Source organism: Pinus tabuliformis, chromosome 5_1 (genome assembly GCF_031772625.1).
Source record: "Pinus tabuliformis cultivar Carrire ecotype Pingquan chromosome 5_1, CPIR1, whole genome shotgun sequence".
NCBI lineage: Eukaryota > Viridiplantae > Streptophyta > Pinopsida > Pinales > Pinaceae > Pinus > Pinus tabuliformis.
This window is the reverse complement of record NC_142305.1, coordinates 758,544,159-758,558,230: the sequence shown is the minus strand read 5'-3', so window position 1 is coordinate 758,558,230 and position 14,072 is coordinate 758,544,159.

Genomic DNA, 14,072 nt, shown 5'->3' with positions numbered 1-14,072 from the left:
AGAAGTGATTTAACTAGGAAAATCTCGGTACTACTGGCCCTTTTGGCAACAGTACATGGAGCGCGGACTGAGGTCTCACCTAAAGTAGTATGGGAGGGTGTTGGAACTAGTTTTCCACACCCTAGGGATGTCTTGATGAAGGTTTCAAAGGTTCGTTGTTTGAACCTGCATGCTTGTGCTGCTCCGCGCAGTAGCTTGTGCGTACCTCTGTAAGGAGCGTGAATACAATACTATCCTGATCTTGAGCCTTACGTCGCTATTAGATTAGTGCTTTGACTTAGTTTCTGCAAGCCCAATGTTCTTATTACTTATTCAACTTTCAAGTAAGTGCGTGTAATAAAAAACAATATAAATGCATAAAGATAAACATAACCATACATGCACAATATTCCGAACCAAACTTATCTTTAATAATAATTTTTTTTGAGTTCAGTTCAATTACAGACCCGACTCCGCCTTGCGCACTTAGCTGCAGGGGTCTGCACACTCAGCTGTGGACTCTACTAGGCCTCTGCGCACTCAGCTGCAGAGCCTCTTCCTACTACTATGACCCAATACACTTCAAATCCACTTCTGTCCTCTAACCATGCCTTTGCATCTATCTATTACTTTCTTCTCCAAAAACTATCTTTACACTTAGAGCCTCACTCTATTTATACAATCCCATGGTCTGCGGACCATGGGTAGGTCGACACAACTTTACATTAATTTATAATTCTTAGGGCGGACAACCCTATGACTCATCTTAGACTTTTGCGCTCCGTGGCCGTACTTCACGGAGTCTTTACATTACATTGACCAAAACTTGGGCTTTAAGCCCCAAAAACATGTTGTGGGGGATCCACTACCCAACAGGTGCCCAACACAATCATCGTGACTCGTCCCGAGTTACTGTGTGACGATCCTGGCACAGAGTCCTTCCAACTGTGTCTAGGCTATGAGAAGGTCCACAGCGCACTGCTCTGCCATTTGCTAGCTTTTCTCTACTCGCTCAGCTAAATGCTCACTTTTAGGGTCAAATCCTTGTCTTAAAGCATGCATCTCTTTCATCTGTGTGAGTTTTCCTTCGATGTCGGCAGTGATGAGGAAGGCCTCATCAATCCACGGCTGGATGTGTACTTTAAGTATTGCCTCTTTTTGGCATGTGGCATCCACTTATTCCTTCAATTCCTTCGCCTGCTATAGCTTCGCGAGCCACTGGGTCAAGACCACTGTCTATGTCGTCCCGCGCACACTATCATATTGCATTTGAAGCTCCCGTGCCTCTGTTTCCAAGCGCTATATGGTGGGGTCCTCCTGTAAGGAAGTGAGGACCGTGAAGGATTCTTCCAACATAGTTTTACAGGTCTACATTGCCTGTCCTATTTCCTCCAACCCCTTTTGGATAGCGCTAGCACGTTGTTCCTAAACTTCCGGCGGCATGGATGGCTGCGCCTTTAATCTCAGTTCAACAATCTCAAGGTTGAGGTCCAACTGGATCCTTGCTACTTCCTCCTTTGCCTCACAGAATCCACTTGCCAATTTGTGAATTCACATTCTGATTGGTAGGTCTGTTGCAATTTCTAGCTCTAGGGCACAGTGACATACTTCCTCTACTAGCTGCTCCAACTACTGATTCTGTGCTAGCGATTCATCACATTGTAGGCTAAGCTGCTCGATGTTGATTCACTATTCACTGAGCATTTGCACTGCACGTCCTTCCCTAGCATAGAGTTCTACTGTCACTTTGTCCTGTAGCTGGTATAATATATCTCGTGGAAGGGTAGCCAAGTTTAGGCCAAGTCCCTTGATCTAGCCAACCATGGCTCTGTCCTCTGTGTTGTTCGCTATCAGTTCTCCTTCCAGTAGCACAACAGTGTTAGCCATTTTGGCCCGCAACAACTACTTTGTTGCCAATGTACCCGCAGCACCATAGGTGACTACCGTTGCCACTTGTGGGGCCGCACCTGAAGTTCCTGTAGTTGCGCCCTGAGGGCCCCCATAACATTTTGCTGCTCCATCATTGCTTCCTGGAGTGCTTCCCTGGTGACCTCGCGAACTGTGTCGCTGATGTCATATAGGTCACCCTATGTTAGTGTAATGGGTTCACCATCCAGTTTAGAAGCCTTGGTCTTCTTCTGTGGCCCTGTTCGTTCTGTACTGTATGATCATTTCAGTTGTGTAGGTGTCATGCTTGGGTCTGCGCCTTTCGCCGTGTCATCTGTCTCCTATCCTGTGGTCAGGTTCGGGCCTCTTTTCTCCTGTGTCGTGGTGGCCTTGGTGACCAGTGCTTCTGCTGCTTTTTTGGTGGCCTTGGTCTGTTCTGCGGCGGCCTTCGCCGCCTCGCGGGAAGCCCTTACCTCCTCAGGAACTGCTCATTGCACTTCTATTATGCTAGTAACTTGGTGGCATCCTTTTGTTTTTGTATCGTTGTCTCATCATGCGTCGCTAGATCCAGGGCGTGCCACTTGGGTGGCCATGAGTCAAGCATAACATAAACAGCATCATTAATCGCAATGAAAGGATTTTGGTCCAGTTCTACTCTGGATCCTTCCGTGCTTTGATATACACATTGTGCATATCCACCCTAAAGTCTGCAAAGCTCTACAGACTCTCCTACATTATGGGGGATAGGCACAGCTTGTTGTTGATCCACATCTGAATGCTTTCCTCCATGAGTATCTAGAAGATCTTGGTCTCACGGATTCGCGTGGTGTCCTTTGTCACCCAGAGCGACACATATTTTGTCACCTCTGGAAAGTCCTATTCAAGAGGAGGGAACTGACTATCCTCAGGCAATTCCCCTGCAATCAGCAAGATGGATAAGATCAACCACGCTTAGTGGAAGGTCTTACCCTACTCTTGAACCTCCTTGCAGTTCGTCAGAATCTCTTCGTAGAGGAAATGTGCCCAATTGAAGTGTACCCCCTCTGCGCATTTTTCGGCCAATGCAACGATCGTCGCTGGTACCTTGTTACCGCGACATTTTCTCAACACCTTCTTGGCCAGCAATTGGGTGGCTATGTGCACCCCTTTGTCTTGAATGCTATTAATTACATAGCCTCTCTACTTCTTTTCAAACTTGTATTTCTTCTTCATTGCCTCTGCAAGCGCCAAATCTCTGCTTTTGCTAGCTATTTCGGTGGAGTCCCTTCCTGTATAGGGATGCTAAGAAATCCTATGAATAATCTCCGCCATAATATGGATAGGCTCCTCCAGCAACAAGCACACATCATGCACCAGGAAAAGCAGTTGCCTGATGACAAAGATCATGATTGGTGCCTGGTGAAAGTGTGGAATCCATAGTAGTTGGAGTAGCCTAGCCTCCTCGTAGGTGGAGTAGCCCAGCCTCCACCACACCGCACAGCCATTTCCACAGTTCTAGCACTATAACTGACCCCTCCTTGCTCTGTTTCATGAGTTGGGTTGTCTCCAAATGTGGGAACCTTTCACTGTCCGCAAGGTTCCAATCTTTAAATTTCATCATGGGCACATGGCCCAGAACTGATCCTTCAAATAGAATTCCATCTGGGAGGAGTGGGGTTTGGAGTGCACTCTTAACAACATCCAAAACTTTGGGTACTTTTACTCTCCCTTTTCGCGAAGGGACATACTTGGGTAGTTTTGCTGCAACGCGCACTAGCTAAATGTCTTCCTCCATTTCTTCATCCACCTCGCTCTCTTCTACGAACTCCTGGAGATCCTCCTCCTCATCATATGTCTCAATATTAACAGTCTTTCCCTTATCTTCCATAGACAGTTTACCAAACCATGGATTTTGCAGAGACATATGGACCGGTCCTACTGCCTATGGATCCTTTTTGGGCCTTGGCGTCCGGGTTGATTTAGGAATTTCTGGTGCATCCCCCACTGGCGGTGTAGGGTTCTACACAGCTCTCTCAGTTGTTGACATCATTCTATTCATGAAGTCCTACGTCTCCTTTGGAAATGTCTGAAACACTGAACTTGCTCTCAAAGCCTCCAAATTTGTAAGGTCCATACCCAATTGATAACGCACCAACTGAATTCTCAAAATGCTAAGTGTTGTTTAGTGGATAGCCCCCAGTGATTTATAGGCCTTTTTGAATTCAAATTCGACCATTCCCCCCTCATTAGTCTCATTAATGAAAGGTTGGCGGCAAATCATCCCAAATCTAGTTCTGACTTCGTGTCTTAATTGCCCACCGCCCACTCCTTGTTGCCTTAAATTAGACATCTTGTCATGAACAGTGACATGAATGGTCACTTCCCAGCCTACCCATGCAACAGTGCAGCCCCCTATGTGTAGGCGTGACCCTTGTGGCCTCCTGATCCTGCATGCAACCTCCTTATCGCATAGCTCCCCTACATACTCTTTTATAGTCCCACGCTCTCTTTCAACTACTTGGAGTGCTGAGACTGTGCTCCCTATGGATAGTCAGGTGGTCACGCCACCTATGCGAGGCTTCAAGTCACCTTCCAGCCTGGTCCGCAAGCACTCCTCAGTTACCCTTGTGACAATTAGCACCTTGCATTCTTCCTTATGCAGTGCATGCCCCTGGTTACTTTGTCTAGTAAGGTGCGGTCGCAGCCATAGTAACAGGGCTGCAAATTCTCGGTGGAAATATTCTAACGCAGTAGTATGGCCACCAATATCTTTTCCTGTCATTCTTAGTTTATCGATGCAGTAGGCTTGCGTGATTTCGTTTTCCAGTTCTTTGCTCTCTGCATCCATTAACACGCTTTTCTTCCTCAGTCGTACCTGATCTTTGAGTTCGCGAAGCTTATGGTTCCCTCGCCAAATAGCTTTCTGAATCTACATATGTTCGTCCTTGCACAGCTGCATAATTCCTTCACCCTAGTCCTTGCGTATTTTCCCATCCATGGGAGCTACTATGTGAGGATTCCTTCCTTCCAAAACTATGGCCTCAACTCTACGCATCAGCTTCAGAATCATTTCCGTGCTCAGGTTTTTGTACATGGCCCTATAGGCCCATCATACCACTGGTATGCACAGGTCCCAATTAGTTTGGCTCGCCTGGTGAACCCTATTCAGGATTCTGCATATCTTCTTGATTGATTCTACGTGGAACATTTGTGGTGCACATCGCTTTTCCTACTGCTGCGTCTTGTTCTGATTTTCGATCCTTAGTTTGGGGTGTGTTTGTGTGGACTGCACAGCACACGTTTGTACCCATCGACACAGGTGGGCACGCAAGCTGCTTCATCCTAGCTACCCGACTCTCGTTTGAAGCTAGGGGCTTCCAAACTGCAGGTGCATCATCCTTCAATATCTACGCTAGTCCTCAAAATTTCCTTGACATGTTCCCCACCAGCGTGCAGGTGTTGCGTGTAGCGCCCACTTCAACGTGTCGAACTGCTGTTGTTCGGGTACCGAACTTTCAAACTTTCTCAAGAATTCATCCACTGCCATCAAACCATCATACGTCGGCAGCTTTCAGGCCTCTGTTGTTATGCAACGCAGTGATCTAATCATCATGTTGCAATTTAGCGTTGTCACTTCGTGCAACCGATTCTACCATCATTCTACTTCTTCATCGAATCCTAAGTGCAGGAGCTTTCAAGCTCCCACGAGATTCTCCCATTTGCAGTCGGATTCACTCGATCCTAGTCTCGTGCAACTATCTTGTAAATACAATCCAGCTCATCATCGTGCACTGGTTCAGTGTAGCGCACCCCTTTGGTTGGGTCTAGCGAGACTACTACATGTAGTGACTTTTTCTCGAATATCATCTTCCACTTCTTCAAGTTGATGACTCCATTCATATCAGTGGCCCAGTCTATTCCTAATAGTCCGTGATAAGGATTGTTGTCATCAACAATCTCTATCACTTCAAAATCCATCTGTGTGGTCGCACCTTCAATATTAACTGTTACCCCTTGCAACCTCGACATGGGCAAAATCTTATGTTGGTTCACCATTCGTAATTGAATCGGGGAACACTGTAACGTGGGCCTGCCCATGTGTTCCCATGTTTCCTTGGATAAAATATTCATGTTCGAACCTAGATCTAGGATTACCTGATCCATTTCATGCTCACCAATCTGCGTAGTCAATCTCATTTCCCTCCCAATGTGCAATGCATGCTTTCCCAATTTCCAGACTACGTGTGGTTCTCCTGACCCCGCACACCTAGTGATAAGCTCTTGTAGTCCCTTAACTACCTTTTTGTCACATAACAGTTTCATGCATGTCTCCATAAAGGTAGTAAGCATTGAAGGATCCATTCCTAACTCTAGTTGATCCTTACTACCTGAAGTGGAGGCCTCCGCGAAGCTCTGCTTAGCTTCCATGAACATCTCCTTTATGCATTCTAAATATAACTCAGGTTCCTTTGTAGGAGCCTTGCAAACCCATGTATCTTCCTCAAGATGCTTCCCCTTATCCTCCCCAGTGGTCGCACCACTTCTAAGCATCATGTTCACATTTAGGTCTTCTTCGTGCGGTTCAGACCTCATCATTTGTATATTCTGAGTCAGAGGAGGTTGGAATACCCCTTTCTCGCTCATCTGTGTGATCAGTGTAGGGAAATCGATCGTTTCATGATAAAACTGAGCACAGTGTGAACAGGATATCCTCGTTGAGTTGGTACAATTGCGGGCATAGTGCCCCGGTCCTCTACAATTGTAACAAATTAACTGTCTGCGAACCCTTCCTGGTCCCATTCCTCCTCGTCTTCGACCTCACCCCTGAAATCCAGCGCACGCCATCCTCACAGTTGCGTCGAGGGCTTTTGTTTCTATCTGCATCCTATAGGTTGGGGTCTGATCCATCATTAACTCATAGCTGTGACAGGTGTGCTCATCATGGCCTACCAACCTGCAGAAATTACAAAACAATTGTTGGGGAGTCTGTGTATACTTTTGCAACAAATGAAAATTATCCATCGTGTGTTTTCCTCCTATTTGACAGATCGCACACCATAACGCGGGTGTCACACTCAGCCCTGCCTATACCTCTAGTCTCAATGGCATTGGCCCCCCTCCTACCAAGTAGTTTGCGAACACTAGACAATGATCCTAGTCATGGCCCTGGCCTTTGCATTTTATGCACCATACTTCCTTGCGCGCCTCTAGCCATGGTGCTCTATTCTACTTCAAAATTTGCATTTCCAGGCATAGATTCTGTAGTTGCGCTTTGATTTGTTGAACCCCCAACCTAGGGTCTTGTATCGGGGTCTCATGCAATCTCATCGCCATTTCCAATGCTTCGGCCTGGGTGGAAAGTTTCTATTTTGACACCACTGTCCTCAAGTGCGGTGTCAGAGATGCCACAAACCATGCACGATGTTGTGCCTCCATTAGCATCATATTGGCCTTGCGTATCATACTCTTCAGCCTTTGGTCCAGATCCCAGGGGGTCTTGCCTGGAAACATCGCGATCTCTTTAAACCCGATGATTAACTGTGTCTTTGATTTCGGCTGTCTAAATTCTCTGTTCAACGCATTCTAGATCTCTGTTATCCCTGTGTTTTGGTGGTCATTAGAGTGCTTGATATTCCATGTCAATGCGTGATCCTGCAGCATGCTCACCAATGTAGCTTTCTTAATGTTGTCATCTGTGACACCTTGCGCTTCCCATACTGCTCTTACCACGAACCAGAATTGGTACGGATCTTGATTCCCTACCCCTCTAAATATGGGTAGTTTGATCATGCTCGCCATACTGAACTATGGAGGTGGTGGAGGTGGAGTGGGTGGAGATGGAGGTGAGGGAGGTGAAGCGAGTGGTGGTGTGGGTGGAGGTGGTAATTGCAGAATGTGCTGCCTTATCAAACTGATCACACTTCTCGGAGAGACCTTAGCGAGCTCTTCCTTGCTCTCTTGTTAAGGTGAAATTAAGGGACTATTTTCTAATTCTTCGCAGCTTCTTTTGTAGATCTTTCTGCTCCGCGTTGTCCCAAACATTAATGTATTTGCATGACCCTTTTTTCACACAATAGCATATTAATCCAATTATTTAAAGACTTAATATACTTACTTCGTAGTCCTTTGAGAAAGTGTCGTTCTACTTCATTGCAGCTCACAGTCATGTCTACTGCAATCTCAGTGATAAATCCCCCTATTATCCAGTCGAGCCAATGGTTATGCCTTTAGTCTCCGTACTAATTCTAGATTCCACACTATCGGTTGGTCAAACCTACACCTTCCCTAGCTATCAGCTAACCTCGCGATCCACCCATACAATTCAGAAGGAAAGGATGCAAAGAAAATCTCCTGGATTTCCATATACACGTAGCGATCTAGCCACTTTTTCTCAGATACTTTCGGAGTTATATTTTCCTGTGTCATGAACTTGTGAATCTTCTTGTCCAACCACTCTTCAATTTCCTTCTTTGTTGGGTTCCAGTGGCACGACATTAGACATCCCTTAGGCAGATCCCGGTCCTAGCAACGGAACCATTTTTTGGCTACGTGGGGCCTGACCCATGTTCAGAAGTGATTTAGCCAAGCAAATCTCGGTACTACTGGCCCTTTTAGCAACATTCCGTGAAGCGCAGATTGAGGTCTCACCTGAAGTAGTATGGGAGGGTGCTAGAACTAGGTTTCTGCACCCTAGGGATGTCCTGATGAAGGTTCCAGAGGTTCACGGTTCGAACTTGCACACTCGCGCTGCTCCCTGTAGCAGCATGTGTGTACCTCTATAAGGAGCACAAATACAGTACTATCCTAATCTCGAGCCTTACTACACTATTAGATTAGGGATTTGACTTAGTTTGTGCAGGCCCAATGTTCTTATTACTTATTCAACTTTCAAGTAAGTGTGTGTAATAAAAAATAATATAGATGCATAAAGATAAACATAACCATAGCTGCACAATATTTCGAATAAAAATTATCTTTATTAATAATCCTTTTCAAGTTCAGTTCAATTACAGACCCGACTCCACCCTGCACTCTCAACTACATGGGTCCGCTCACTCAGCTGCAGACTCTACTAGGCCTCTGCGCACTCAACTGCAGAGCCTCTTCCTGCTACTACGACCCAATACACTCCAGATCCACATCTATCCTCTAACCATGCCTTCACATCTATCTGTTACTTTCTTCTCCAAAAACTATCTTTACACTTAGAGCCTCACTCTATTTATACAATCCCATGGTCCGCGAACCATGGGTAGGTTGACACAAGTTTACAATATTTTACAATTGTTAGGGTGAACAACCCTATGACTCATCCTAGACTTTCACGCTCCACACCTGTACTTCGTGGAGTCTTTACATTCCACTAACCAAAACTTGGGATTTAAGCCCCAAAAACATGCTGTGGGGGGATCTGCTGTCCAACACTCATAAAATTTCAGGTCAATCCAATATACCATTTTGAGAGATATGGGCAAAGCACGTCTACTACAGGAAACTGCTACAAGATGTCCTGAACTGCCACAGGAAGTTGGTTGAGGGGTTTTGGAGGAAACAATTGGTGAGATGAAGTGCTGGAAGGGTGTATGATAGTTGGGAAAAGTGTGGGGAAGGTGAACATCACCCATGTCCAAGCCCAACACTCTAAGAAGGTCGGATTTGACTAAGATAGCTTGCTCAAAGTAATTGGAAGGCAAAGGTTTAGAATATGGGTGGCATTCATCAACTCCACCAGCAACAGATTGGGCCCTAGGAATAAAATTTCACACAACAACCTTCTCATTCAAAGAATCATCAAGCTATGAAGACTTGTGCAGAAGAAAGTAAATGTAATTATCAGCTGTAGAGGACCATGGATCGATCATCAACTCAGTAGCAACATGCATGCCTCTCCAACAACCATAAGGTAGGTACATTTATGAAATATTCTTGGCCTATTATCTTGAGCATATTATAGTTAGAAATTTGTTGTCATTTCATGAGAGGTGAGCTTTTATAAGCTAAGGATGGGTCAGTAGTCTCAACCAGCCTCAACTATTTAATTGCAGCTAACTCCCTCACTTATGCAATGTGGTGATGATTATGAGGAATGGGGACAATAATTAAAAGAGGAAATTTGTACAAAGGCCAAGTCACCAAAGAACTCCAAGCCCTCCATAAACTTCATATCCACTATCTATTCATCATTCATCCATCCCATTTCATAAGAAAAAAATAATATTTTTCAAGAATAAACCCTACACCCTGTCTCACCCTCAAAATTTCTTAAAAACCACACATAGCACATCCTCTCCATTTTCACAAACCTACACTACTCCCTCTGAGCCCTGGCATCATCCTCCAAACCTTCTACATAGTTTCTCATCACTCCCATACAATTAGAACACCCTCAAAGAGAAGGAAGAACTGCTATAGGAAGAAAACATCCTCCTATAGCAGCCTATGCAACCTTTACAGTAAGCCATAATCCTATTTTTTCCCCTCCCATCAAGTAGAAGGGGTGATAACAACTCATGAGGCACTCTACCACTCCAAGAAAGACTCTCCACTGGCAATAGTAGCACCTTGGTAAGTAAAAAATGACTTTCACACATAAAAACAAAAACAACCAAATACCATGAAGGGCAGAGAAGAAATACACAGGAACAGTAATAACAGAAAATCCCGAGAAGGAGCACTAGGAGAAATGGGTGCAAGATTTAATGGAAGAGAAGCAAATTTTGACACTTGAGAGGAGGCCAACCACTAGAGAAACCATAACTAAGTAGCTCAAGGAAAAAACTACTTTGCTATAGGAGAAAATTGAGTTGTTATAGGAAAAAGAGGGTTGCTACAGGAAAAACAGGGTTGCTACAGGAGACAGTCAGCTTGCTACAAGATTTTCCCAAGAGGAAAAAATGGGCCCTATATTAAGGATTATTGGCCATAAAACCCTAGAAATTTGAAGGAGTTGTTATAGACATTTTTGTGCCTTACAGCATTGAGCATGAAATGTCCATAATCCAAGGGATCCAAAGTCCCTAAATGAGTTGTTCCTACCCCTAAAGGAACAAGGTCAACCAAAGACAGCTTCTCCCAGAAGTTCTCCACCAAAAACCACTCAGAAACAGTCAATTCAAGATCAATTCAGAGGCTCCACTAGCTGTCTGCACTGAAATGCAGAGTTTACACTGGCTAGGTGCACTGCAACGCAGGTAGAAGCACTACCAGGGTGCGCTGAGTGGGAAATGACAAATGGCAAGTTCATTCAACGAGGTGGAAAGACCCTGGAAGCTTCCAAAATCTTCTCCAATGACACTTGCCTCAATGAATTCGACTAGTGATGAGTAAGAGGTTCTCAACCTCCAAGTGGAAGCAAGAACTGACAGAGAGAAGCCACAAGTCAAAACATGAGCTGACTCATCCTCTCTGCTCACATCTATATACGGATATCTCACCCAGAGGTTCAGGAGGCTGGAATTTTGTACTTTGCAGAGAATTGCTGTTGGTTTGAGATTGAGATTAGTCCATTGGGTGATTTATGCTTTGTTGGAGGAGAGGAAGGGATTCCTTTGCTGGGAGGTAGATGCTGGATCAGAACTCACTTGGTTGTATCTCCTCTTGGACTTTATTATCATATCAATAAACTATTTGAGTTTCTCCTACATGTTGTATACCAATGATGTTTTGTTATGCTTACATGTTTAGCTTAATCTGATCTTGAGCTTTTTATGAATGTATATCTGTATCTTTGTGTAGTTTCTCTCTCTTGTGATCTTGCAGGAACTCGGTGAAGCTGGGCCGGTGAAGGAGCAAGAAACTGGGAGCTACTGAAGAGAGGAGTGATTTGGATCGACAAACTAGCGGAAGATACAGGTTAGTTAGATCCTTCTTCCTCACTTGCATTTCATAAAGAAGAATACTCGAATAAGTTTACCTGTTTGTTGCTAAGGCACTATCACCTATTAGAGTGGGATAGGGGCATTCCGAATTGGATACTTTTCCCAGCAACAAATTGGCGACTCCGCTGGGGAAAGTATCTTGTTAGTTTATTTGTGTTTCTATTGCTATTCATTTCATAAACTCAAGAGTGTCGAATCGAACTGCATTTGCTATTTACAAATGCAAAGTAGAGATCAGCTACTCTAGTCCTCTCACTGGGCCTGTTTATGATCTGAGAAGCTGATCCACAAGTGCTCTAACATCGCTTTGTGATAGATCTTAGTCCTCCTTTAAATCATCCTCCTAATTGTACCTAATTGATAGCTTTGATCCAGCCAAAAACTATTGATTTAACTGCAAACCGTAACCCAGAACCCAGAAACAACTCTCGTTTATGCTTCAGCGCAGACTCTGTGAAGAGGTTCTGCATTTCAACGCAGGTCCCATGAAGGCTACCTGTGCTAAATGTCAAAACCTCTGTGTTGGGAGTGCGCTGATCAGTCTTTGCCTTGTGCAGCTGTGGTTCCCTACTTCCTTTTGCTCAGTTTTATCTCTGTTTTTTGCAGCCTGTTATCAGTCAGTGTACCTATCTAAAACCCCTTTTCTTTGCCTCAATTCTGCCTCGGTTGTATAAAGAAACTATATTTGTTCTTTGTGTATTTGTTACATCATTTGCAGTTTCCCATTACAAAAGTAAACTAGGCATACTGTCGCCCTTAGATCTAGACCTGTCGTAAGTGTCGTTTTGATCTTAGGAGTGAGTTTGTTTGCTGTTCACAGTTGATTGAGCTTTTAATTTTGTCGTTTGGTTTGAATTTATGCATTTCTAGTGTCGAAACAAGTAAATCATAAAGTGTCGTAATCGTCTTTTTGATTTTGAAAAAGGAACTTGTTTATGTTTTCACTTGAAATCGAATTCAAATTTGTACAACAGCTTTCTTTTTAGGCATCAATATTAAGGAAGAGAAAACAAATACATGCATTTGTGCATTTGCATTTTGATAGTTTGCATGCTTTGATTTAGGGAAAATTGCATTACAGTGTGCTCTATGCTCTTTGAGAAAAGTTTGTATCTTCCTTTTCCCCTTGTAGCTAGGATTTTCATTGTTGAAAAGATATAAAAGCTTGCTTATCATCTTTAGACTGCATTTAGGAATTGTATCATACATCTCGTGGTGATCCAAGAAGGCAAACTTCTAAGAAAGATCAACCTAAAATAAATTGAATGAACTTAACAACGCTTTGTAACTTAACACACAACATAGAGGTCTAGGCTAGAGACGTGTTCCGGCGTCGTAAAACCTGGTGACTGTCGATCTCGCTGATGGTTGGGTGATTCCTCCTGAGGGACGATAGCGCCAGTACGGATTGTGCTCCCACGCACCATCGAGTATATATTGGGAGACCCCTATAGGCATAAAACCTTTATCCTTAGGAAGCCGTGTCGACCGCCCTACTGATCGCAATGCACTGAACACAGCATTCGGGAAGATTGACCGCCCGTACCTTAAAAAGTATTCTGCGGTTTTGCGAAAAGTTTGGCACACCCTCTACCTAGAACTCCAGAGCAGTTCCTTTTGGCCTTTTTCAGACTCTATAACAGAAAAAGTCCATCCGAGCATTTGTCACTTCGGGCTCGTTAAAACATCGAAGGAGACTAGAGTCATCTTTAGTTTTTTCTCGACTCTTTAAAATTGAAAAAGCAAGTTGTGTCTAAAGCGTCGTTAAAATTTATTTTAAACGGAACAATCGCCCTTTTTTCCTGCGTTGATCTTTAAGTTGAGAAAATGGAACCCACCAACCAAGGAATTCCCCTTGGTGGAAATCCTAGTCCCTTCTCCTCTTGGGGAGATGTTGGTGCACCCCATATGGCCACATTGTCGCTTCCAGGACTGACAATTGGCTTGCCGGTCTGGCTCTTCTCAACCAATGTTGTTCAGAACAGCACTATTCCTGAACAGTCGAATCAACAGTTAGACCAGTCCAGAGTTGCCCACCAGCCTTCTACTTCCTCTAATTCTTCCTCTCCTCCTTCCTCTTCGCTTGACGGAACTGGTAAAACAAAAAACCAAGTTCCTAAGGAGAAGAAGGAAAAGAAGAAGAAGGAGGAGCCAAAAGCGACTGGGGGCAAACAAGCGTCGTCTGACAAAAATCCACACACAGCACTGACTAGGCCTAAATCGCCATGTGTCATATGCAAGGGAGACCACTTCCACAGAGATTGTCCCTACATCCCTCGGATACTAAGGGACTGGTCTCCCCGTTTGCACAATCCGGTGGCATCAACCTCTGATATCCATGTTGAATGC